The 24,830-nt window shown below is 43.9% G+C and overlaps 1 long non-coding RNA gene and 1 pseudogene across 1 annotated transcript; one reads left to right on the forward strand and one right to left on the reverse strand.

Annotated features, from left to right (window-relative positions):
- Window positions 1-13,915: 13,915 nt before the first annotated feature.
- On the forward strand, window positions 13,916-18,636 carry LOC136463777 (pentatricopeptide repeat-containing protein At2g35130-like; annotated as a pseudogene).
- Window positions 18,637-21,528: 2,892 nt separating this feature from the next.
- LOC136463779 (uncharacterized) lies at window positions 21,529-23,643 on the reverse strand. Its single transcript, XR_010761085.1, has 3 exons — window positions 23,503-23,643; window positions 21,972-22,092; window positions 21,529-21,863 (listed from the first exon to the last, which is right to left on the reverse strand). It is a non-coding gene; the product is annotated as an uncharacterized lncRNA (long non-coding RNA).
- Window positions 23,644-24,830: the final 1,187 nt, after the last annotated feature.

The raw sequence follows: 24,830 nt of genomic DNA on the forward strand, positions 1-24,830 counted from the left end.
CCCTTGCGTGGGTGCTCCAACAAGGACTAGTGGGAAGTGGTGACTCTCCGATACCTCAGCAAAACATCACCATATTCCTCCTTCTCTCTTTAATTTGTGCATTTACTTTGAGCAATTCAATTCTTGTCATTTACATTCATAGAATTGCCATGCTAGAATAGGATTGGAACATAGGTTGCTAAACTTTTTGTATGGTAGATCAATAAAAACACTTTCTAGACACAAGGAGTTAATTGGGCTAACCGTAGGACTTAATTATTGTAAAGAAATTTAGAATTAGCCCAATTTACCCCCCCCCCTCTTAGGCATCTTGATCCTTTTAATTGGTATTAGAGCCTTGTGCTCATGAATTAGACTTAACCGTCTAGAGAAAGATGTCTCACAGGGATGGACCTCCTCCTATCTTTGAGGGGGATGATTTTCCATATTGGGAAATCTGCATGGAGGCATATTTAGAAGCTCTAGATGTTGGAATACTTAAAGCTGCCTCACAAGGCTTCCCAAAACCTCAGGATGCTACACACCTACAAGGCGATGAGGTGAATTATGAGAAATGGAATGCAAAGGCTCAAAACACCATCTTTAGAGGCCTTTGCAAAGATGTGTTTAACCAGGTGAGGAACCACAAGGACGCCCATGCACTATGGTCGGACGTTTGTGCGCTCCATGAGGGAACAAAGAGTGAGCATGAGAAACGCTATCATCTTGTCATAAAAAGCTTAACTTTTTTGAGATGCTTCCTAAAGAATGTGCTAATGAGATGTACTCATGTTTGAATGTTCTTGTAGAGGAAGTCAATGGGCTTAGACTCACTCAAATGCAACCATCCGATGTTGTAAGAAAAATCTTGAGTGTCCTCCCTATTGATAAATATGGCCATATTGTGACCATGCTTCATCAAGGTGATCTTTCCACCACTACACCAACACAAATCTTGGGAAAGATCAATGCCCATGAGATATACATGCACACCACACCACAAGATGGCTCATCCTCTACTAAGAAGAAAGAAAAAGACTTAGCATTCAAAGCTAGCCAAGAGAAGGGCAAAGCAATGCTTGAGTATGAGAGCTCAAGTGATGATGAAATTGATGATGCAAGTCTTGCTCTCATGGTGAGAAGAACCACCAAGATGCTAAAGAAGCTCAATAAGAGTGGCATCAAGTTTGATGGTAAGAAGAAGAAGTTCTTCACTAGCTCTAGAAGAAAGCCAATCTCCGAGATGGATTGCTACAATTGTGGAGAACTTGGTCATCTAGCACACCAATGCACCAAGCCCAAGAAAGACAAGTTCAAGAACAAGTACAAGGGCAAGAAAGATGACTCAAGCAATGAAGAAGAAGATGAGAAGAAGAAAAACAAGCCATACAAGAAGAGAGATGGCAAGAAAGACTTCCACAAGAAGAAGAAAATTGAAAAGACATACATCGTCGGTGATTGGCTCACGGACATTGATTCATCTAGTGGCTCATCCGATGATGATAGTGACAACGAGAATGTGGCCACCATTGTTATTGACTCTTCATCATCTTCATCATCACCATCGCCATCATCCTCTACACACCTATGCCTTATGGCCAAGGGTGATCGCAAGGTATCAAATGATGATAGTAGTGGTGATGAACATGCTAGCAATGATGATAGCGATAGTGATGATGATGAATATGAATCACCTTCTTATGATGATATTGTTAAATTGCTAAATCAATACACTAAATCCTTAGAAAGAGTACAACTAAGAATGAAAAACTAGAAGCTAAGAATGATTCTCTTTTAGCTAAATATGATATAGTCGAAAAGACTAGTGTTGAGCTTAGAGAAGCAAATGATGCTATATCATCCAAACTCAAGGAGCTCAAATCTTCTAAGAAAGAGCTTAAAGATAAACATGATAAACTTGAGAGGATATACAATGAGCTCATCACTAGCCACAACATGCTAAAAGAAGTATACTACTCTTAAGATTAATTATGATAATCTTGTCATTGCTCAAGAATATTTATCCAATGAGCCACATGATGCTACTAACAATGTTGTTAAGATTGATATAGCTACATCATGTGATGATTTGATCATTGAGAGCATTGAGCAAAGTTCTATTAGCAAGGGCAAGCAAGTGGTTGAGACCGATAGTTATGATGAGTATGTCAAGCTCAAGAATGATAATGAAAAGCTCAAGAAAGATCTTAAAGAGATCAAAAGCCACAACACTATTATGCTAGAAACTCGTGATCATGATGGTGATTTGATTCTTGAAAATGATAAGCTCAAAGAAGAAAACAAGAAGCTCAAGGAAGAGAAAAGCAATGATGCACTCAAAGAAGAGAACAAGAAGCTCAAGTTGGAGAAAGAGCATCTTAAGATTGGATTGAGCAAGTTCATAAGAGGCAAGCATCTTCAAAGTGAGCTACTAATGAACACCATCATAAGATAGGATAGAAGTGGCATTAGGTACTTGGCAAACCAAGAGAAGAAGGCTCAAGCTCAACAACAACACAAGTCAAAGCCAAAGCCAAAGAGATGTTTTGAGTGTGGACAAGAAGGTCACTCTGCCCATGAGTGTCCAAACTCCACCACCACAATCCTTGCCTAAGCATGCTAGATCTTTTGCCTTAATGCTCATTACATGCTTAGAAAGGATTCTAGTGGAAAGATGAAAGTCATGTTCTTAGGACCTCCAAACAAGAATAGGCCTAAGAAAATTTGGGTAGCAAAGTCACTTAGTTGAGAAAGGTGAAGGGCCCTCAACAAGTTTGGGTTCCTAAAGCTTGATCTCTTGTGTGTAGGTGAACTACAAGACCGGTGGAAGTCATTGGGTTATTGATAGTGGTTGCACACAACATATGACCGGTGATCCTCGTATGTTCACCTCACTAGATGAAGAAGTAGATGGCCAAGAAAGAATCACATTTGGATATAATTCAAAGGGCAAGGTTAAAGGATTGGGCAAAGTGGCAATATCAAATGATCATTCTATCTCAAATATGCTATATGTTGCTTCATTGAGCTTCAACTTGCTATCCATTGGACAATTATGTGATCTTAGCTTCCAATGCTTGTTCACCAAGAAGAAGTTGTTGTATCTAAGAAGGATGATGATCAAGTGATATTCAAAGGATTTAGATACAACAACCTATATCTAGTGGACTTCACCTCTAAAGATGCTAATTTGAAGACTTGCCTATTCACCAAAACAACACTTGGGTGGCTATGGCATAGAAGACTTGCTCATGTTGGGATGAGCTCACTCAAGAAGCTAATGAAGAATGATTTGGTGAGATGGTTGAAGGATGTGAAGTTTGGGAAGGACAAGCTTTATAGTGCATGTCAAGCCAGCAAGCAAGTTGCAAATACTCATCCAACAAAAGCTTTCATATCAACTACAAGAGTGCTAGAACTCCTTCACATGGACTTATTTGGACCAACAACATATAAGAGTTTGGGAGGAAATCTTTATTATCCTGCGATTGTTGATGACTATTCAAGATACACATGGGTATTCTTCCTTCATGACAAATCCGAAGTTGCATCATGCTTCAAGAAGTTTGCCAAGAGAGCACAAAATGAATTTGAAGTGAAGCTCAAGAAGATTAGAAGTGACAACGGCAAAGAATTTAACAACAAACATAGAAGCCTATTGTGATAAGTTGAGATCAAGCATGGGGTCTCTGCAACATATACTCCTCAACAAAATAGTGTAGTTGAGAGGAAGAACTGAACATTGATCACTCTTACAAGAACAATGCTTGATGAGTACAACACTCCCAAAGCTCTATGGACGGAAGCTATCAACACCGCATGCTATGCATCCAACTGCCTATTCCTTCAAAAGTTTCTTGGCAAGACACCTTATGAGTTGCTCAATAGGAAGAAGCCAGACGTCTCCTTCTTTAGGGTGTTTGGTTGCAAATGCTACATCTACAAGAAGCGGCAACACCTAGGAAAGTTTCAAAGATATTGTGATATTGGTTTTCTTGTTAGTTACTCATCAAAGTCCAAAGCATATAGAGTATTTAATCATGCCACCGGTTTGGTTGAAGAAACATATAATGTGAATTTGATGAATCTAACGGCTCCCAAAGAGCACATGAGAATCTTGATGATGTAGGTGATGAACCATTGAGGGAGGCCATGAAGAATATTCTAGTTGGAGACATCAAGCCTAATGATGAAGAAGATGATGTACATGTGATCAATCCACCTTCTTCATCAAGTGTGCCACAAGATGGTGAAAAAGATAGGAGAGTAGAAAATGAAGACACTCATGTCTCCCATGAGCAAATGGTGACACAAGCACATGATGTTGATGCTACACAACCCCCCCCCTCAAGTGGTTGATAGAAGAAATTCACCTCTACTACAAGCTCATCCACAAGATCTCATCATAGGGAGTCCATCAAAGGGAGTAATGACTCATTCTCAAAAGCTTGCTTTATTCATTGAACATCACTCTTTTGTCTCTTGTTTTGAGCCTACCAAGGTAGAAGAAGCTTTTCAAGATCCGAATTGGATTAATGCCATGCATGAAGAGTTGAACAACTTCACCCGCAATAAAGTTTGGACTCTTGAAGAGCGACCAAAAGGTGCAAGAGTCATTGGAACAAAGGTAGGTGTTCCGCAACAAGCAAGATGATCAAGGCGTTGTTGTGAGGAACAAGGCAAGACTAGTTGCAAAGGGGTTCTCTCAAGTTGAAGGTTTGGATTTTAGAGAGACCTTTGCATCGGTTGCAAGACTAGAAGCCATCTATATCCTCCTTGCATATGCATCACATCATGACATGAAACTATATCAAATGGATATGAAAAGTGCATTTTTAAATGGCTTTATTAATGAACTAGTCTATGTTAATCAACCTCCCGGGTTTGAAGACCCTAGATATCCTAATCATGTTTATAGGTTGTCTAAGGCGTTATATGGGCTTAAGCAAGCCCCAAGAGCTTGGTATGAGCGCCTTCGAGACTTCCTCATTGAGAAGGGCTTCACCTATTGGGAAGGTCGACACCACACTATTCACCAAGAAGCTTGATGGACATATCTTCATTTGCCAAGTGTATGTTGATGATATCATCTTTGGATCATCAAATGAAGATTCTTGCAAAGAGTTTGGTGAATTGATGTCGAAGGAGTTCGAGATGTCAATGATTGGAGAGCTTACATTCTTTCTTGGTTTTCAAGTCAAGCAAATGAGAGAAGGGATTTTCATCTCTCAAGAGAAATATACAAATGATCTTCTCAAGAGATTCAAGATGGATGAATGTAAGCCAATCAAGACACCAATGCCAACTAATGGACATCTCGACCTAGATGAGGGAGGTAACATGGTTGATCAAACTCTCTATCGCTCTATAATTGGTAGCTTATTATATTTAACCGCATCTAGGCTCGACATCATGTTTAGTGTGTGTATGTGTGCTAGATTTCAAGCTAATCCTAAGGAAACTCATTTGATTGCCGTTAAAATAATCCTTAGGTATCTTAAGCACACACCAAGCATTGGTCTTTGGTATCCCTAAAGGAGCTATATTTGAATTAGTTGGCTATTTCGATTCGGATTATGTTGGTTGCAAAGTTGATAGAAAAAGCACATCCGGAAGGTGCCATTTGCTTGGTAGATCACTTGTGTCTTGGTCCTCTAAGAAACAAAATAGTATGGCTTTATCCATCGCTGAAGCAGAATACATTGTCACGGGTGCTTGTTGTGCACAAATTCTTTATATGAAACAAACTTTGCTAGACTATGGTGTAGTTCTAGAAAAAGTACCTCTTTTGTGCGACAATGAAAGTGCGGTAAAACTTGTAAATAATCCTGATTCAACTACTCTCGCACCAAGCACATAGATATCCGTCATCACTTTCTTAGAGATCATGTTGCAAAGAATGATATATCATTAGAAGGTGTAAGGACTGAGGATCAATTGGCAGATATCTTTACTAAACCACTAGATGAGGCTTGTCGATTGTGGAATGAGCTTTAATGTGCTTGATTTTAGTAACTTTACTAAAAAATGAGCTTGTGTTGTCCTTTGCATTGCATTGTAATATACAACATGTTTACTTTATGGTAATGCTCTTAGGGCTTGTCTAACATGGTTAAGATAACCACCAAAAAGCGAGTGAAGAAGCTTAACCTTGGATCAAACTTGATAAGCAACTAGATTTACTTTCAAGTATTGCATTGCATATGCATGAATGTTGCTTTATCATTTATCTTCAATTGCTCTCTTATTGACTATTTTCTTAAAAAGAATTATAGCCTAAGGCAAAATATTTTAAAAAATTTGAGGATTTAAGAGAGGTCACTTACATCAGTCCCAATTAGTGTTTATTTGGATCTCATTGAAGTTAGGACTTGATTGGGAATAGACAGCATGAAGAACTTTAAAGATTTGCTAAAAAAGAGTGACCGGACACTGTATCGGACTCTGATGTCCAACATCCGATCAGTTCACAGGAGGTGAACCTGCTATGATGGAGTGACCGGACTCTGTTGTTCAGCATCCGGTCAGATGGTGGTTCAACGTTTGGTCGATCAAAGACGAAGGAGACAGGTTGCACTGGACTCTGGCTGTGTCTGGTCAATGGTGATCGGACGTGTCCGGTCACAATTCTAGGGGTTTTGGACCTCTCTGGAATCGACCGGACTCTAGGTGGCAGCGTCTGGTTAGTTGAAATCATGTGGGTTCAGGACTTCTTCTTTGTTTCCTTTTCTGTCTCATGGGGAACCACCATATAACCACCGTACTGTGCCGCGTTTTGACCTAATCCTCATCTCAGCCGCATCGACATCACCATCCTTCTCCCGTGCCTGATTCACCGCCGTGCCATCAACTCTAGCGCCACCTCCTACGCCGCCGTGCTGCTCCACGCGCACCCACACCACCGCTTAGCGTTGCCCGCAACACTCCCGTGTCACCGCCTGCGCCTCCCCTGCTGGACTGTTCCATGTCGCCGTGCCCTAGCCGTGCTCTGCTTCAGCGCTGCCACCGTCGTGCCTTCACTAGTGCCCACGCATAGCTGCTCTAGCATGCCGCCTCCAGTCTATGCCTCAACTGTAGCACCGCTGCAGTGCTCGTGCCTCTACCCTAGCACCGCCGAACCCCTACTCTAACATCGTCGAGCTCATGCCCTTATGCCACCCTCACCACAGCCAAGCACCTATGCCACATTGCTCCACGCCATGCCCTAATCCACTACACTACATCTTCTCGACTATCACAGCACTTCACCAAAACCCTAGCTTCACAGTGCCGATCCGGTGGTTCCCCGATTCGTTCCTTGTTCTTCAATTCGCCAGTTCATCAGGTAGCAAGCCCTTGTTTCCAAATTCATATCTATTGCTTACTTCTTAGGGTTTTGTATCTCTAGATATGTTATAATTATTTATAAATCCAATCTATTCTAACGTGCAGTGAGTTGGTGTTTCTGAGGTCTTATTGGTAGTTGTCAGTCAATTCGAGGCCAAGCTCGCGAGTACGGATCGAGGCCAAGTCTTAGAAGCGACAGTTGGCAGTTGATCTTTTATTTTTTTCAGATCCATTAGATGGCTTATGTCAAGAATGTTAGAGGAGGTCCCGGTGATGAGGATCCAAGGCCCCTGCCTCGCTAGCCTATAGATGCAAAAGGTAAGGTGACGAAGAAGTTAGCGACAAAGAAGCACAAATACCCTGATGCAGATACAGTGAGAGCAGCCGTAGTTGCAGAGGCCGTAGAGCGTAGAGAGAGGAGGTGCTTGGAGTGGTGTTGTTATTATAGATAAGCTTTCTCCATCTATGAGGGCTGCACTTGAGCAGGTTGAGTGCCGTCATGGTGGTCCAGCTAGGACTGTCATGGTTGGAGGATGACGTGTGGCTATTGATGAGAGTCAGTCTCAGGGGGAGTCACAACAGCAGCCATAGTCAGCAGAGCAGACTTAGGAGGGAGAGCAGGCCTAGAAGACAGAGCAAGCACCTCAGCCATAGCTTTATCGCTCTGGTCGTACCCGTGCTCCAGTCACACCGAGGTCAGAGACACAGCGAAGGGGTTCACATCCACCACCTAGACCACAGGGTCCACCTCTAGTGACTCACTTGGATTTGAGAGCCACCACAGCCAAGCAGATGCAGCAGCTCAGATTTGTGGACTTTGAGTAGTGCTTCCCACTGAGGAGGGATGCCTAAGCTTTAGAGGGCTTCTATACACCACTGCAAGAAGATTTTTATAATGCATATCTTAATAGTGGGGCAGTGTTCAGATCTCAGAGGGTGTGCAACATTGAGTCCATTGTAGCAGTAGTTGGAGAGCATATCCGCCCTTACCTAGCTTACCTGCCAGGGCTGATAGATTTACTTGGATGGATAGGCTTATATGTTCCATCTTGGGTCCTATCAGTTCTATGCTACACTCTGGATTAACCCGCAACACAGATTTATTCACTTTGCTTTTAGAGGCAGAGATTACAGCCTAATGAGCTCTAGGGTCAGAGAGATACTCAAACTTTAGGAGCAGCCCATCCAGCTACATGAGGTTTGCTATGGACAGACAGCGCCTCCTAGACGCCCTCACAGTAGGTCTTGTGCCCCCTATAGATCTGGTCCACCATTGTTTCATAGAGCCCTTCAGGGAGGGGTTGAGTAGGACACCTAGTGATCTCACTCCTACTGCTAGAGTGCTTGATGCTATTGTGAGGAGGACACTGCTTTTGAGGATGGGGTATCGCGAGGGCTTTGACTCGCATACAGCTATGACTACTAAACTCTCTGATGCAGCAGACTGTGTTTGACATTTGGGATCTCCTTCTATTAGTGATGGAGGGTACTATTGTAGAGGGGTTCAGGGGTCACATGCAACTACCATATGCTCACTGCATTACATTTTTGATTCACAAGGCAGTTACTAGTGAGGCCACCTGAGATGCTAGCAGAGTATAGTGGTGCTACTATAGAGTTCCCTGCATACAACATGACTCAGATGATCCGCCATAGTGCAGTAAGGACTCCTAGCCAGCCATGCCATCATCCAGAGGTGCCAGAGACTACAGCCCAGTAGGATGAGACCATCAGAGGTATAGTAGCTATAGAGGAGGAACAGTTTGATGCTCAGTAGGAGGGGATGGTCGAGAGTGACCCCAATAATAGCTCAGATGATGACTACCATGATATCCCTCAGATGCCTCCACGATGACATGACTATGAGGCCGGTAGCTCCAGTTCAACTCCACCTACACCATAGACAGACCCCACTCTACTTGCCATACTTGAGCGGATGAGGCAGGATCAGGCTCGCTAGGCTCAAGAGACCACTGCTTCATTTGCATAGTTTAGACTCAATAGGATGAGTTCCAGCGACAGCAGCAGGTGATCTAGTAGTAGTAGCAAGCTATACAGCAGCAGCAGCAGACCATGCATCAGCAATAGCTTCTCATGCAGCAGCAGCTACTTGGGTTTATGTAGCATGTTGTGATAGCTATTGGGGCTCCACCTCCATAACCTTCACCCTAGCTTGGTTAGCCTGCCACCACTTCTATGACTCTAGCTTTACAGCCTAGTGGGCTTTAGAGTCAGGGACCACCAGCGCCATAGTTTCCTTCACCTACAGAGCAGGTGTCCTAGTGGTTTGCTTCGCCAGTGCCAGCCCTATAGTTCACTCCTCTTCATACGGGCTTTACTCCACCTCAGAGTTCATTAGTGCTCACCCCAGTTTCTAGGAGCCTTGGTGCTTCATTCAGTGAGTTGACAGAGCAGCCTACTCTGCCAGAGCTACATGTCCTAGGTCCTTCCACAGTTGCATCTATTACCGAGACTACAGAGACACTCCCTTCATCAGTTGCATCATCAGAGCAGGCAGCGCCAGTTATAGATCCGACCCAGACTGCTTCAGCATCACTTCTAGCTACAGAGGGTTAGACTACTCAGAGCTCAGGATTAGATGATGATGGCACATAGTTTTAGCTCGCTCCTCGTACCTCAGCGCCCGACTCATCTGCTACAGCCCCACTGACCGACCCTTAGGTTTTGGTGTTTGACGCCAAAGGGGGAGAGGGATCGAGTATGTTAGTCTTAGGGGGAGCGATACATTTAGGGGGAGTCTATCTATTAGCTTATAGCTTATCTATTACATTTGGAGTTTTATGTGTGATACATCATGCATTCATGTTTACTATTATGCATTAAACTACTTAAGTGTTATCGTAATCGTGATATTAATGTGATCGTGATAATTATGTGATATGTGACATGTGTGCTCTCTACTTTGAATTATTTATATGTCATATCACTTGTGTTATGCTCATTTGTTTTGCTTCCTGTGTTTTAACTCTAATGTAAATGAGCTTTATTACTTGTACTCTTGCTTATTTCATATCTTTTGAGTACATTATGTTGGCTTGGGTCATATAAGCTTGCCTAACTCTTTTTGTTCTTATTGTCAAAAGTTTATATGAACCAAGCATGTTAAAAACCTCATCTCTTTCATACTCGAGGTGGTATTGTCAGTCAATCACCAAAAAAGGAGAGATTAGAAGCATCTAGGCCCCAAGTTGGGTTTCGGTGATTAATGACAATACATGATTATAGTGACTAACGTGTGCTTTGTAGAGGCAATTAAGTCAGGTCCCGGTAATGGAGATCGATTGGGCTATCATGGTGGTCATGCCCCTACGATGGAAATCATTTTGGTTTTCAAAGGATAGATGACAAGGTTAAGGATGAACTATTTCTAAGTGTTGATTGGAGTTGAAGAGACACTTAGAGTAGTTTAGGACTTTGTTTTTCCTTTAGCCGTACTATTAAGGTGGGTATGGATGGGTAGCTTGACCTAGGTGAGTCTAGTGAGTTAGGTGTGGCGCACACTTGCTAAATCCAGCACTAGGTAGCTCCTAAAAAGCCCTTAGATCCATTGGAGCAAACTTTATTCATGTATGATCGAGAGTTGGAAGTGAATGGATGGTCAAATGCTGACCGAACGCTGGTTCCGGTGTGATCGGACGCTGGCGCAGAGTCCGGTCAGTTCATTTGATCAAGGTGATTTCGTCTGGTACGACTGGACGTGAGAGGTGAGTGATCGGACGCTGGGTCTCAGCATCCGGTCGACTCCAGTAAGGTTCTAGAGAGAGAAAATTGTAACTGGACATGTCTGGTCATAACTTAAATACTCGAGTTCAGGGAGAACTGATCGAATCGTTCGGTCAACATGACCAGAGCATCCGGTCACCCCGCAGAGGCACATAACGGTTCATTTTTCAACCAAGGTTATAAATACTTTCTCCATTCGTGTGAGGGGGTACTTTTGCTCATTCCAATAGCTAAGAAACACCTTTGAGAGTGTCAAGAAGAGCAAGGTCCTAGTGAGGTGATTGAGATTTGAGAATCTCAAAGAGAGCCCTCATTAGTGAAAGCAAGAGTAGCAAAGTGTGCATCCATCCTTCTCATTAGACTTGTCGTGGTCAAGTGAGAGTTCGTGCTTGTTACTCTTGGTGATCACCATCACCTAGATGGCTTGGTGGTGATTGGGAGCTTGGTGATCATCCGACGGAGCTTGTGGATGACCCAACTCAAAGTTGTGAGCGGTTGTAGGTGATTCACCACGATGGAGTGTCGAAGAATCAACCCATAGAGAGCACTTGATCCTTGCGCGGATCAAGGGGGAGCCACACCCTTGCGTGGGTGCTCCAACGAGGACTAGTGGGGAGTGGTGACTCTCCGATACCTCGGCAAAACATCGCTGCGTTCCTCCTTCTCTCTTTACTTTAAGCATCTACTTTGAGCAATTCAATTCTTGTTATTTAGATTCATAGAATTACCATGCTAGAGTAGGATTAGAACATAGGCTGCTAAACTTTTATACGGTAGATCAATAGAAACACTTTCTAGGCACAAAGGGCTTAATTAGGCTAACCATAGGACTTAATTATTGCAAAGAATTTTAAAAGTAGCCCAATTCACTCCCTCTCTTGGGCATCTTGATCCTTTCAGAGTGGTGCTGCCAAGCTGCTTCGGGCCACATCCCTTATTATTTGGGACGAGGTGACAATGAAAAAAGGCAAGGTGTTGAGGCACTAGACAACAACCTTCGTGATATAATGGACCGACCAGAGTTGCCGTTTGGGGGAAGGACCGTGGTGTTCGGTGGAGATTTCAGACAGGTTCTTCCCGTTGTTCGGAGAGGGTCAAGGGCTCAGGTAGTTGGTGCATCGCTACGGATGTCGTACCTTTGGGATTCCATGCGACATCTAAAACTGGTGCACAACATGAGGGCAAAGAGCGACCCGTGGTTTGCAGAATACTTGTTGCACGTCGGTGGAGGTTCTAAGGAGGCAACTGTTGATGATGAAATCTGTCTTCCTCATGATATATGTGTTCCGCACAACTGGGAAGATAGTGATCTTGATACTCTAATTGATTGCATATTCCCTAACCTCAATGCAAATATGTTAAGCAAAGATTATATCACCTCTCGAGCGATATTATCTACACAGAATGAATGTGTTGATATGATTAATATGAAGATGATAGGTCATTTTCACGGGAATAAGATGGTGTACTATAGCTTTGACTGTGCGGTGGACGATCCGCACAACTACTATCCTGAGGAATTCCTTAACACTTTGACACCCAATGATCTACCTCCACATGTGTTGAAGCTGAAGATTGGTTGTCCGGTCATATTGCTCAGGAACATTGACCCTACGAACAGACTTTGTAATGGTACCAGGCTTATCATACGAAGGTTCCAAAAGAATACCATAGACGTAGAAATTGTGTTGGGACAACATGCTGGAAAAGCGGGGTTTTTCTGCCTCGAATATGCTTACGCCCGTCGCACGATGAGATGTTCCCTTTCTAATTTAAGCGAAAGCAGTTCCCTATTAGGCTCAGCTTCGCAATAACTGTTAACAAGGCACAGGGGTAGACTATCCCTAACGTCGGGGTATACTTGCCAGAACCAGTGTTCTCGTATAGCCAATTATATGTGACGCTATCATGAGCTATAGCAAGATCGAACATTAGATTCTTGGCTGTGCCGGCTGTTGAGAAGGACGTAAACAAGGAAAAAGGGAAAAGGAAAGGGAAGAAGAGACCGACAAATGATATATTCATAAAGAATATTATATATAAAGAGGTTCTAACTCTATGAAAGAGGTAATGCATTACACGTCGATACATATTTTTTCAAGATATATCAATAGTACTTTAACTTTAAAAATTAACAAATAATTTATGTATAGGATACTTCTAACTATAGCTTCAACTATCTGCATGCTTCAGCTGCAAAAAGTTAGATGCCGCATCTTGGACTTAAAAATCTTCTGGATTATCTTTGATTGGTGACCAGCTGTAGCTTGGTGTTCGTGCAAAGCACGTTCTCTTGGTCGAAACATTGAGAGATTAGATTCTTAATTGTATAATATATTGTAAAACATGTACTGTAAAACACAAACTTATTATGATTAAGGTGAATGCTCGTGTATTACAACTTGTAAAACATCACGATTGCAATATCTATTTTAGATACAATATAACACGCGCTCATACATATGTTATCATGATATTATATGTACCCGTTGCAACGCACGAGCATTTAACTAGTCTAATCCATAAGTTGATATAACAGTTATTTTTCAAAGCCAAGTGAGACCACTGATGTGAGTTTCGAAAGACTTCTAAATGTTGTAATTGAACTCATGAATATAGAAGTAGTGATCAGAGCAAGATAAATAATAAGAACAGAAACAAATTTAACGCGATGGTTTTAGGTCAGGCGTGGAACAAAAATGAGTGTTATCTCAGATGGATTCAAATCATCTCATCATCAGCTGTCTATCTCATCATCAACTTGAAAAACCCGTTGACGCCGGTACGCAGTTCGCTATCAACCAAGCTAGGGGCAGCACCGCAGCATGCAGAAACATCCGTCGGATCGGTGGATCAACGGTGCAGATCGAGGTGCGGTTCTCCCCGTCGCCGTAGGGTTTTTCTCCTCGCTTCTCTTACCAGAGCCACCTCCCCCGCAGGCCGCAGCTATCCCACGGCGACGGCCGCCATGAGAGTCCTCCTCTCCCTCTCCCGTCTCGCCCGACGGCTTCCAGCTTCTCTCGCCCCTGTAAGCGCGCCGACAACATTCCTCCTCCGGCACATCCATGCCGATGCCCCTCCGCCGCCGCCACCACCTCATGACTCGTCGCCCTTCGTCTCCCGCATCCTCGAATCGGAGCCGAGCCTGACCCCGAACGCCGAGTCGGAGCCGGCATCCGATCCGACCCTCGACGAGTTCCTCGCGCACTTCGTGGCTGCCTTCCGCCCGCGACTCACGGCTGCCTTCCCCAACCATGACCGTGACGTGCTCGACGAAATGCTCCGCCTGGTCGCGGACGCCGTGCTGTGCCGCCTCACCGAGGCCGACCGGGGGCCCGATGCTATTGAGCTCAATGACGACCTCTGGGCGGCCGTATGGGAGGTCAGCGCCTCCGTGCGCGAGGCTATGCGCCGGGATCAGGTCCGCGCCGACCTCCGCCAGTACCTTCACTGCGACGAGGTCAAGGAGATGACGCGGTTCGCTGTCGATGTTGGCATCCGCGGTGCCAGGCTCCGGGAGCTCCGCTTCAAGTGGGCCCGCGAGAAGCTTGATGAGGTCGAGTTCTACCGCGGCCTTGATGACAAGCGCGCCGATGCCGAGGCCGGCGCCGACCCGGCGCCTGCGCCTGTGCCGAGGCTGACCGCTTTGCCGAAGAGGAAGGGAGAGGTGAAGTTCACGATGTACGGACTGGACATGTCTGACCCAAAGTGGGCTGAGGTGGCAGAGCGAGTGGCCGAGGCTGAGGCGCATTTTGTGCCTGAGGAGGCCAAGGCTGTAGAAGGGAGGGCGAAGAAGGCTGAGGAGCGGCTGCTGTCGGTTGACCCGAGGAGAGGAGATCCGGTGCCTGCCATTGAGGAGTGGAAGGAAGATCTCCGGCCAAACCGTATTGATTGTATAGCGCTGCTTGAGCGGATTAAGGCACGGAATGTCGAGTTGTACCTCAAGGTGAGATCTTTGGTAACACTGAAAGCTTGTGTGCATCATGCTGCAATGTTTGTTTGCTAGTGTTTTCTTTTTCTTTTTGCATGTAGTAAAATTCTTCCTTTCTCCACAAGTTTCTCGCTGAAAACTACTTGAATTATTGCTGGAATATGTAACTAGTTACCTGTTTTCACTGGGTGAATGGTAGAGATATCCTGGATCTACTCAGACAATAATAGCTTAACCTGGATAGAGACATAGAGTGTGGTTGGTCGTTTCATTCTTAGAGAAAAGAAAGTTGTATGATGAGAAGCATTCTCTGGAACAATAGTTTGGGGACATAGGGAGTTAAGTTGTATTTTATTGGTCCATTTCGTCCTTTGAACCTAGTGACACTAAGCCTATTTAGACCTCAACTTTCCGAAATTGTTCGTGGGCTTATTGAAAGTGAATACTAGATTACACTGAAATATTTCATTCCAAACTTATTGTGCTAGGGCAAAACAGATTGACACAAATTGTCTGCATAGTGATTTGTGGTGTTTTCCAATATTCTTTTGAGCCCGTTTTATCATGTCTATCAAGTGCCATCAAATTTGATCATAAACTTCTGGAGATCATTATGCCCTTCACCTTGAGACAAGGGTTATGACTAGAATTTCTGAAAACTTTAATGAGTAGCTCTCGTAAGTTCCTCTCCCACAAGGTGATTATCATTTGACACACATTTGGCAGGAGTTTAGGTTCACCAGTTATATCATTTGATGCACATCTGGTTGTGGGGGAGGGAGGGAGGGCATTGATTTGAGGCTTCGGTGGGGGTGCTATGGGTGCCACTAGTCAGCAACCTGGTGTTTCAGAAGGGTGGTATGTCGGAGAGAGGGCTGTCGTCAGGGAGGGTCAGGCATGGCTGCCATTGAGCTCGAGGAGAAAGAGGGGCATTGTTCATGTGAATGGGGATTTTGAGATATGTTAGTCCCGGCAAGTCTTCCCTAGATTCAGGGTGGGCACAGATTAGGCAATGCAAGCCACTGTAGATCAAGGCATGGACAGGGGGTTTTAGGTAGATGTGGATTGGGGGGAGAGGGAGGTGGGGATGCTGTAGTAGTTACCTGTTGCAGACGGGTGGGGCAGAGAGGCCGTTAGTGGCCTGGGGGTTGGCGAAATGCGGGGCCTACTTATTGCTGCTGAAGTCAGGTGAGGCGGCCTACCACATCCTGCTCAGTGTCCCCTGTGCAATCAGGCTGACAAAGATGTTAAACATCTGCTCACTTCCTGTGTCTTTGCACGACTGTTCTGGTCCAGAATCTTTATACCGATGAGATTGCAGAGCTGGTTCCCCAACGACATGAATCTTCGTTTGCCGTGTGGTGGCGCAAATCAATCAAGAAAGTTCAGGACAAGAGGAAGGGAGTGAATACTGTCATTATCTCGGGAGCTTGGCTAAATCTGTGTGTTTTTGAGGGTGCCGGCCAGCCCAAACATCAACACCGTTATTCAGGCCTTCAATGAGGAGCGCCATCTTTGGTGTCTAGCGGTCGCGCGTGGTCTTAACGCCCTTGCTTTGGGTCAAGTTAGCTAAGCTTAGCGTCTTAGTTTTCAGCGGTGTGGTCTCACCTGTGTTTGGTTTTTTATTAGTCCAAACCTTTTATGTTCCCAACCCACCTCATAGTCCAGCCCAGAATGAGGTGTTTGGTTTTCAGCGGTCTGGTCTCACCTGTGTTTGGTTTTTTATTAGTCCAAAACTTTTTTATGTTCCCAACCCACCTCATAGCCCATGCCTGGAATGAGGTGGTCTTATTTGTAAGGGGTTGTTTTTCTCTCTCTTGATACAAAGATACGCACTTCTCCTGCGTATTCGAGAAAAAAAGGTTGTAAAATAAAAGGAGGTCGTATCGTAGACTGGCTTTGCCTGATACAAGGTCAACCACAAATTCAGCAATGCTTATGATAGGTCACTTGTGCTCACTGTCGATTTAGTCAGCTTCACTATCTTCATGTCATCCCCCCACCCACCCACATAACTACTCTCCTCCAAAACAGTGTTTGAGTTAGGCATTTAAATGTATTTGGTCAGCTAAATATGTTATTAGCCATGGTTATATATGTTAAATCAATTGTTTAGTTACCTTAAAAAAAGAAATGTTCACACCACTAATATGCTACTTATTTGAACTTACAGGTTGCTGAAATTCTGCTAGCTCAAGAATCTTTTGAGGCAAACATCCGAGATTACTCAAAATTAATTGATCTTCACGCTAAAGCAAATCATGTGGAAAGCGCAGAGAGAGTACTTGGTAAAATGAAAGAGAAGGGTATTGCACCTGATGTCATCACATCCATCGTATTAGTCCACATGTATAGCAAGGCAGGCAATCTAGAGCAGGCCAAGGAGGCTTTTGAATTTATTCGAAGGGAGGGTTTTAAACCAGATCTGAAACTCTTCAGTTCAATGATTAATTGCTATATCAACCATGGAGAACCAGAACAAGCAGAAAATCTGATAAAATTTATGAGGGGTACACGTGTCAATGTCAAACCCACTAGAGAAATCTACACAGACATCGTACGAGCATATGCTCAGCGAGGCATGATGACATGTGCACAGAGGGTTCTTAATATGATGGCACATGATGACCTCAAGCCTACAGAGGAGCTCTATGCAATATGTATAGAAGCATATGGACGTATTGGTGATCCTACTCAAGCCTGTGCCATGTTTGAGCAAATCAGGAGGAGGCTTGGACACCGAACCAGGTGACAGTTCAATTGCTGGTGTGGTGGCTGCGCACATGAAGAAGAACCAACTAGACGAGGCTTTGCAGTGGCTTGCTGAGTTTAGAGAAGGAAGGACTTGAACTTGGTGTCAAGACGAATCTCAGTGTTACTGGATTGGCTGTCTATGTTGCAGCTAGTTCTGGAGGCTGAACAGCTTGTGCAGAAGATAAAGAAGCTTGGAGAAGAGCCCATAGAAGTCCATGTGTTCCTTGCCGATATGTATGCAAAGTCTCGCCAGGAAGAGAGAGCCCGCAGGTCCCTCAAGATCTTGGAAGAGAAGAAGAGACTATTGAAGTCTGATCAGTTTGAGAGGGTTATAAGAGGCCTTCTCGATGGTGGGTTCTCAGAAGAGGCAAATAAATACTACAAAATGATGAAATCATGTGGCTTTGAACCATCAGAAACAATTCGAGGTCGGTGTTAAGGCTAGTCTCAGGATTAGGGGCGCTTCTCGTCACACTGGTAGGCATTGAGGTTAGGGCCTGTATGCTGGTAGAGTGGCAGTGATCTACTGGGCACGCAGGCAGGCAAGGAGGTATTCTGGTGTGAGAACCTTGTGGCACTGACACGGCACAATCAAATTGACAAAACTCAGTGCTGAAAGATAGCTTGGCCATTTTTTTTTTCTGGTTATCAATTGTCTCGAGGCACGATTATGCTTCCATAGACTATGAAGTTAATAGATCCTGGCTTCATAATTTTGTTGTTTTCAGGATCAGGATTTTCACTTGTATTAGATGGGGTTTGAAGTGATTGTAACACTAATCCATCTTCCAGGTTGTTCCAAGCAAAACATATATCCGCGAATAGTGATTATTGCTCTGTTCAGACATACAATGATGTAAGTTAATAAATATTCCCTCAATGATGTAAGTTAATACATGTTCCCTCCGGCCTCCAGTCACAATGGTTCACTAAAACTACATACATCAATAACTTTTAAATTATTGATTGAGTATGGAAACATACAAATTATATGTGTAGATTTGCATTAGAAAATATTTTCAAAGTTTTAGGAGTTTAAGAAACATTTTAAAAGATATTAGAGTTTAAAAATATTTATCAGAAAAGGCTTGTTTAAATCAAGTCATGTGTAGATTTGCAATAGAAATTACTTGTATAATTACTATAAATTCAAAGGAGTGTAAGGAAAGGTATGCCATCGATTGATGCGGGCGGTGTCAGGGCGACGAGAAGCAAGAGGACGGAGGGCAGATTGTTTTGGGAATAGATAGGAAACAGACGAACAGTGGGCTAGGTGCCCTTTTCAATCCAAGTCAAGGTGTTCTTTGCAAAATTGTCAACCTCGGCCTGTTTGGAACGCAGGAATTTCACAGGAATCACACATGAGTTTCACATGAATCAGTTCAATTTCACAGGAAAAACACATGAATGGGAAAAAAATCCCGCATTCCAAACAGGCCGTTTAGGGCCCATTTTTTGCTTTTGTAATACCATGGACTTAAATGGCACATGCCCACGAGTTACAGGCACGTCAATGTATTTAACTCAAAATCCATTAAGATCAGCCTCGTCAATAATAGCAATTACAACGAATTATGCGGCTACGTCAAAGAAGGGAGTAGTAATCAATAGGCTGGAAGAAACCTTTGGAGGATGTCTGATGATTAACGTGGATGCCGCCTACGATGGCATAAAGGGATCGGCGATCTCGGGGGCTGTTATTACAGATTCCACATGTTGATTCATTGCTGCTTCACACAGTTATATACCACATACAATAGACGCGCCCACAGCAGAAGCATATGCACTGAGGGATGGACTCCTCCTGGCGCAACAAATTGGTTGTACTCGAGTGAAGGTCCAGTCTAATTGTATGGAGGTGGTCAATACAATGTAGGAGGGAGGTTTCTCGGCCATGGCTGCAGCGGCAATTTACGATGAATGTGCCATCTGGAAGGAGTTCGTGGCAATTTCAATTAGTCATTGTAATCGAAGCTGTAATTCAGTTGTCCATGAGTTAGCTAGGCACGCTTTACTAGAGAAAAGCTCTTAGATTTGGGTAGATGATCCCCTGTATCTATCCTACAGTTGCTTGTAAACGATGTATCCACTTTGATAAATCAATAAAGTTTGCTGCAAGTTAAAAAAAAAAACACTAAGTCACATTCTTGACTGGATATTTTTTAGCGCTAATTTCTTCTCTCTAGAATATATTATTAAATCCTACACACGTTGCAAATTTATTCTCTCTAGAATATATTATTAAATTCTACACAGCTTTGAGATTTTTAGAAGTACTTTTCAATAGAAATTATGCATATATAAGAAAGGAAGAAGAACATTTTTTGTCATCAAACTATCCCTCGAGCCTAATTTCAACCATCAAACTTAAAAACAAGAGATCTTTAGCCATTCGGTAATGCTCTGTTCAGGACGTCCGTTCGTCCGGATGGCCCCGTTGGTGGGCCACGATGCCCACGAGGTTTCCTTATTCGCTCCTACGCGGCACCGCTTGCGCCGCTCGCCCGCATCGCAAAAAAGAAAAGAAAAGAAACCATCGATGCGCACTCCGCTCCGTACCCGCGGCCGCCGCAGGCAACACCGCTGCTCCCACCCCCGCCGGTCAACGCCGCTAGCTTCGCACTGTCCATGTCTCCGCCCAGCCTCCCCTTCCCCCCTCTCTCTCCCTCTCTCCCGACGTGGCCCAAAACGCGGCCACCTCCGCGCGCTGCGCACGGCCGACCCGACGGTGCCCTGACCGTGCGACATAGCCCCCCGACGGGGTGGCCGCTCGCTTGCATCGCGTGCCTCTGCCCCACTCTGCCTCGCTGCTCCTTCCACCAGATCCACTGTGCAGCGAGAGATCCGGTGGCGGTGGGGACTACGGCGCCGGCTACAGGGGCTGCGTGTCGAGCCACGATAGCAGCAGCCACGAAGGGGTCCTCGCTAGCCTCATAATAGGCGGAGTCCACCTGGTCGATAGTAGCGGCAGCGCGGCTGCCTCTGGTGAACTCCACACGCCGGCGAGCCTCCATTTCGCAAGCAACAAGGAGATGTTGTGATGTGTTGAAAACGCATGTTGTAAGAATATGTTTCAAGTGTTTTAGAGGTTTTAGAGGTTTTTGCAATCGTCTCAAATGAATGTTACAAAAGTAGGTAAGAATGTTGCATATGTTGCAATGGTTGTACACGTATGTTGCAAAGGTCTATTCTCAATGTTTCATCTGTGTTTTAGGACATATTGTTGCATACGTTTCACATATATACTGCAAGTGTTTTATCTGGATATTGCGTATGTTTGTAATGGTTTTTAAGTAGTTTCCATGTGTTTTTGCAAGTGTTTCATTTGTGTTTAGGCGTACATTGCAAGTATTGTATCTGGATGTTTTAAAAATAGATCGGGTGTTGCACATGTTGTAATGCGCGGAGAAGCGGAGGGGACACGAGCGGTCCCAACACGTGGTCTGGCGACGCAAGCCATGCATGGGCACACGAAACCCAGGCACACGCAGGGCCTGCTTTTTTTTGTGTGTGCGAGCGCGGGCGAGGATTGTTGGTGCGAGCGCAAGAAACTACAGCGTGGGCATCTGGACGCAGGGACGTTCTGGCGCTAGTCGTCCTGCTAGCCATTTAACTATCAAAACATTTCGTGTTGGCTATTAAGCTGGTATTTTCAAACTAAATAATCAAGTCATTGATGCTTGTAGCCTTTATGGTTGACAAAATCTTGTCCTAAAGACTTTTTATGACCGTAGGGCATATTTCTAAAGAATAATAATAGATAGAAACCATCTATAGGCAAAAGTTTTTTTATAACAACAGGCTAAAGGGTTATCTGATTCTCAACACTCCGAAACAAGACAAGTTTAGGGTACCACAACCACAAGCAAGCCACCAATGAAATCCGAGTCCAACATCCAGAATACAAGGGAGCAAATCTGCCATGTAACATATCATAAGTTTATATGAAACACCTCCCAATACCACTGATTGGACACCTATTACCACGCATGCTTGCTTGTTGGATAAAAGACATCAGACTAAACAACAGTCGTGCTACCGCTGAGCCAGTTTCTTCAGGTGTTGAAACAACTTTTGCTTTATCCACTGTCGATCATATGGCAGAAATGCCTGAATCGAGTGATCATAACTGCATATGGAGTGGGGAAAAGCACAGTTATTATGTTGTTAGCTTTGAACACGAACATGTATAAATATACTTCAAGGAACTCCGAAAATCTTAAAAAGTTGTACTCACACCAGCGCACTAATGTCAGCTAGGCCATCAATGAAGTTATAGAGGTTGCTGATATCATAAGTTATGCTTGGGACCATTGGGTTGATATCCCTAATTTTCCTTTCATAAAGCCCACAGATCCCTGCCATTACAGTTGAATGTTACAAGTAACTTATGAACTTTAGAAAGGAAATAAATCAAGAAGAAACACTGCAGATTTGCAAATCTGATTTTTGGAAGAGCATAAGCTGGATCCACGTCAAAGTAGCCTATTGCTAACAGTAAAGCTAGGGGGTAAAAAACATCAGGCCAGCAAGCAATAAATTTAAACAAACAGGACTAGATCAGATCAAAACAACTAAGATAGATTAATATCATGTTTCTATAAGATATAGTTAAATAGTCAAATATCACTGTTTTTTTTTCCTGAATATAGGATCACATGAAGACCACCATGGTCATGCAAATAATGCGAACTAGGGAGTTTTATTTGAGTTTACTAAAGCATGTCCTTTTTCAAACCATACATACCATCCAATGCATGATTAACCGAATTGTAATCCATTGGGTTTTCAGGTTCTCAAGACACAGCCTCTAATAAATTACATATTTCCCAATAGTGAGAACCCATTGTTTGGCAACCTTTGTTATCCAGTAATTATAACTCCTACTATGGTGTCATGCTGCTATGCAGCTTCAGTGTCAAAGCATTTGCCAACTTTTGGAATAAATATCAGAAGTTACAAAAAGAAAGAGAGAGAAACTATCATACCTTAAAGTAAAATACAACTGTCTAAATACAAAACAACAGTTCCACATATTATACCTGAACATTCAGACCACTGAATTAGTTAATTTCAAGTTCTCAAAAGAACATTAAGTTTGACATACAAAGTTTAGTTCGCAGAAGACACATTGCAGCATGTTCATACAACTAAAATAAGTCTACAACCTTACATATCAGAACATAGAAGCAGAGTCATCTGAGGATCTTAAGCTTATAACCAAGTATTTTTGATAAATTGCGGAAGGGGAGAAGTCTGGACCAGAATGTTCACGACATATTCCATAGATATCATCGCATTCCCAACCCTCTCAATAAACCAGAACCCAAACAAGTCAACAAAAGCAATAGCAGATCACTCGCTTATCAAAGCTAACCATCCAACCACCGGTGCCCCAACAAGCACATGGGTGTACACATGTACACCCGATAAGTTTTTTTGCAAAAAGAATCGAAGTTAGTAGGCATAATTCATGTATACAATTGCAATTAGATCAGGTCCGATTCTCCGATTAAGCTAACCATCCAACCACCGGCGCCCCAACAAGCACATGGGTGTGCACACGTACACCGATAGTTTTTTTTTTTTTGGCAATAAGGATCGAAGTTAGTAGGAATAATTCATTTATACACTTGCAATTAGATCAGGTCCGATGACATACATACAAATAGCCAAATAGCTTGGGTTGGGCTTTGGGTGCTGCTCGGTTTCGCACAGCAGGAAGGGAAGAGAAGGGGGCAGGAAGGGAAGAGAAGGGGCGGGCATACCATCTGTCGGGTGCTCGTTTCCCGAGAAGGGTCCGACGAAGACCTGGGCACGGCGGCGGTGGCAGCGGGGCGGCGGCGGCCTTCGTCGGGCAGAGAGAGAGAGCGCACGCGGGGAGAAAGAAGGAATAACCGAGTCGGGGGCTGTTACCGCAGCTCCCTTCCTTGTCCCATCTCCGGTAAGTCGACTAGAATGACTACGGACGCGCGTGCGTCCCTCCTTCTCAGTTCATGCATGTGCGCCATGTGGCAGCTTATTCAGCAACCAGCAGTGTAGAGTACGGTTTCTTTTTCTACCGCCACCAACTACCATGACTTTCATGAGCCTTGCATGACCGCACGAGGCCTGTGACCTCACCCTGACTCGGATCCAACGTAGTAGCTCGATCGCTAGTACTTCCTGATCGAGTCCGACGAAGGACGATGATCGCCTCTGACTTCTTGGCTCCTGGCGGCGGTTTATACAGTTAAAACCCACTGTATACTAAGTATATAGTACGACGGCGGGCCATTATCTAAAAAAATGACGGCGGGTGTGCCGCGCTGCACGTTACAACGACCCACCACAAGTAAAATGCCGAGCCACCGCATATGCATTATCTTGCCATTTCTCTCTCACCACACGCACCGAGATTTACGCTTGACTGCAGCCCTGCCCTACTGTGTCCTTCAAGCAGAGAGCAGAAAAGGAAAACACAGATGTATCCTGTGTCACTGTATGGCTGCTTGCTTGATCTACACTCCGGATGAGTGATAAGACTGTCTCTGACAACAAGGAATTATTATGGTCATCTAAACCTAAAATGGATAGTAAGAGACCTAAAATCAGCCTACAATAGAGTAACTATACGAGAGATCTATTTTGAGTTGTCTGAGAGACACAACCCAAATATGGACATCCTCTCTCTTAAAAAACCATTTACAGAAAGAATTCTCTTTTTGTGTCTTGTTGTTGAAGAAGATACCGAATATATATTGAACATTTTGTCTGTAGCACTACCAAAAAATGAATAAGTCTTGTATTTTAGATGTTGTTATTAGAAATAGCCTATGCGTTGATTTGCCTGCTGTGTCACTGTATGCCTATGCGTTGGAACCACTACACCAGAATTCGGACAGGCCAAAGAAAGCAAAGTCCACAACAGCAGAGCTGCTTGCTTGATTTGCCTGCTGCTGCCTTGTGCCAATATATAGCGTGAAGCGCGTGCTGACTTTCGATTGATTCCTACAGCAAATTAAAATCTTGCAGCAGCAGCGGTAAGGCCTCGTTTAGTTTTTTTCCCTAAAGTTTACTCCATATCCATCGAATATTTATATACATACATAGAGTA

The sequence above is a fragment of the Miscanthus floridulus genome, chromosome 7, assembly GCF_019320115.1.
Source record: "Miscanthus floridulus cultivar M001 chromosome 7, ASM1932011v1, whole genome shotgun sequence".
In the NCBI taxonomy this organism is placed as follows: domain Eukaryota; kingdom Viridiplantae; phylum Streptophyta; class Magnoliopsida; order Poales; family Poaceae; genus Miscanthus; species Miscanthus floridulus.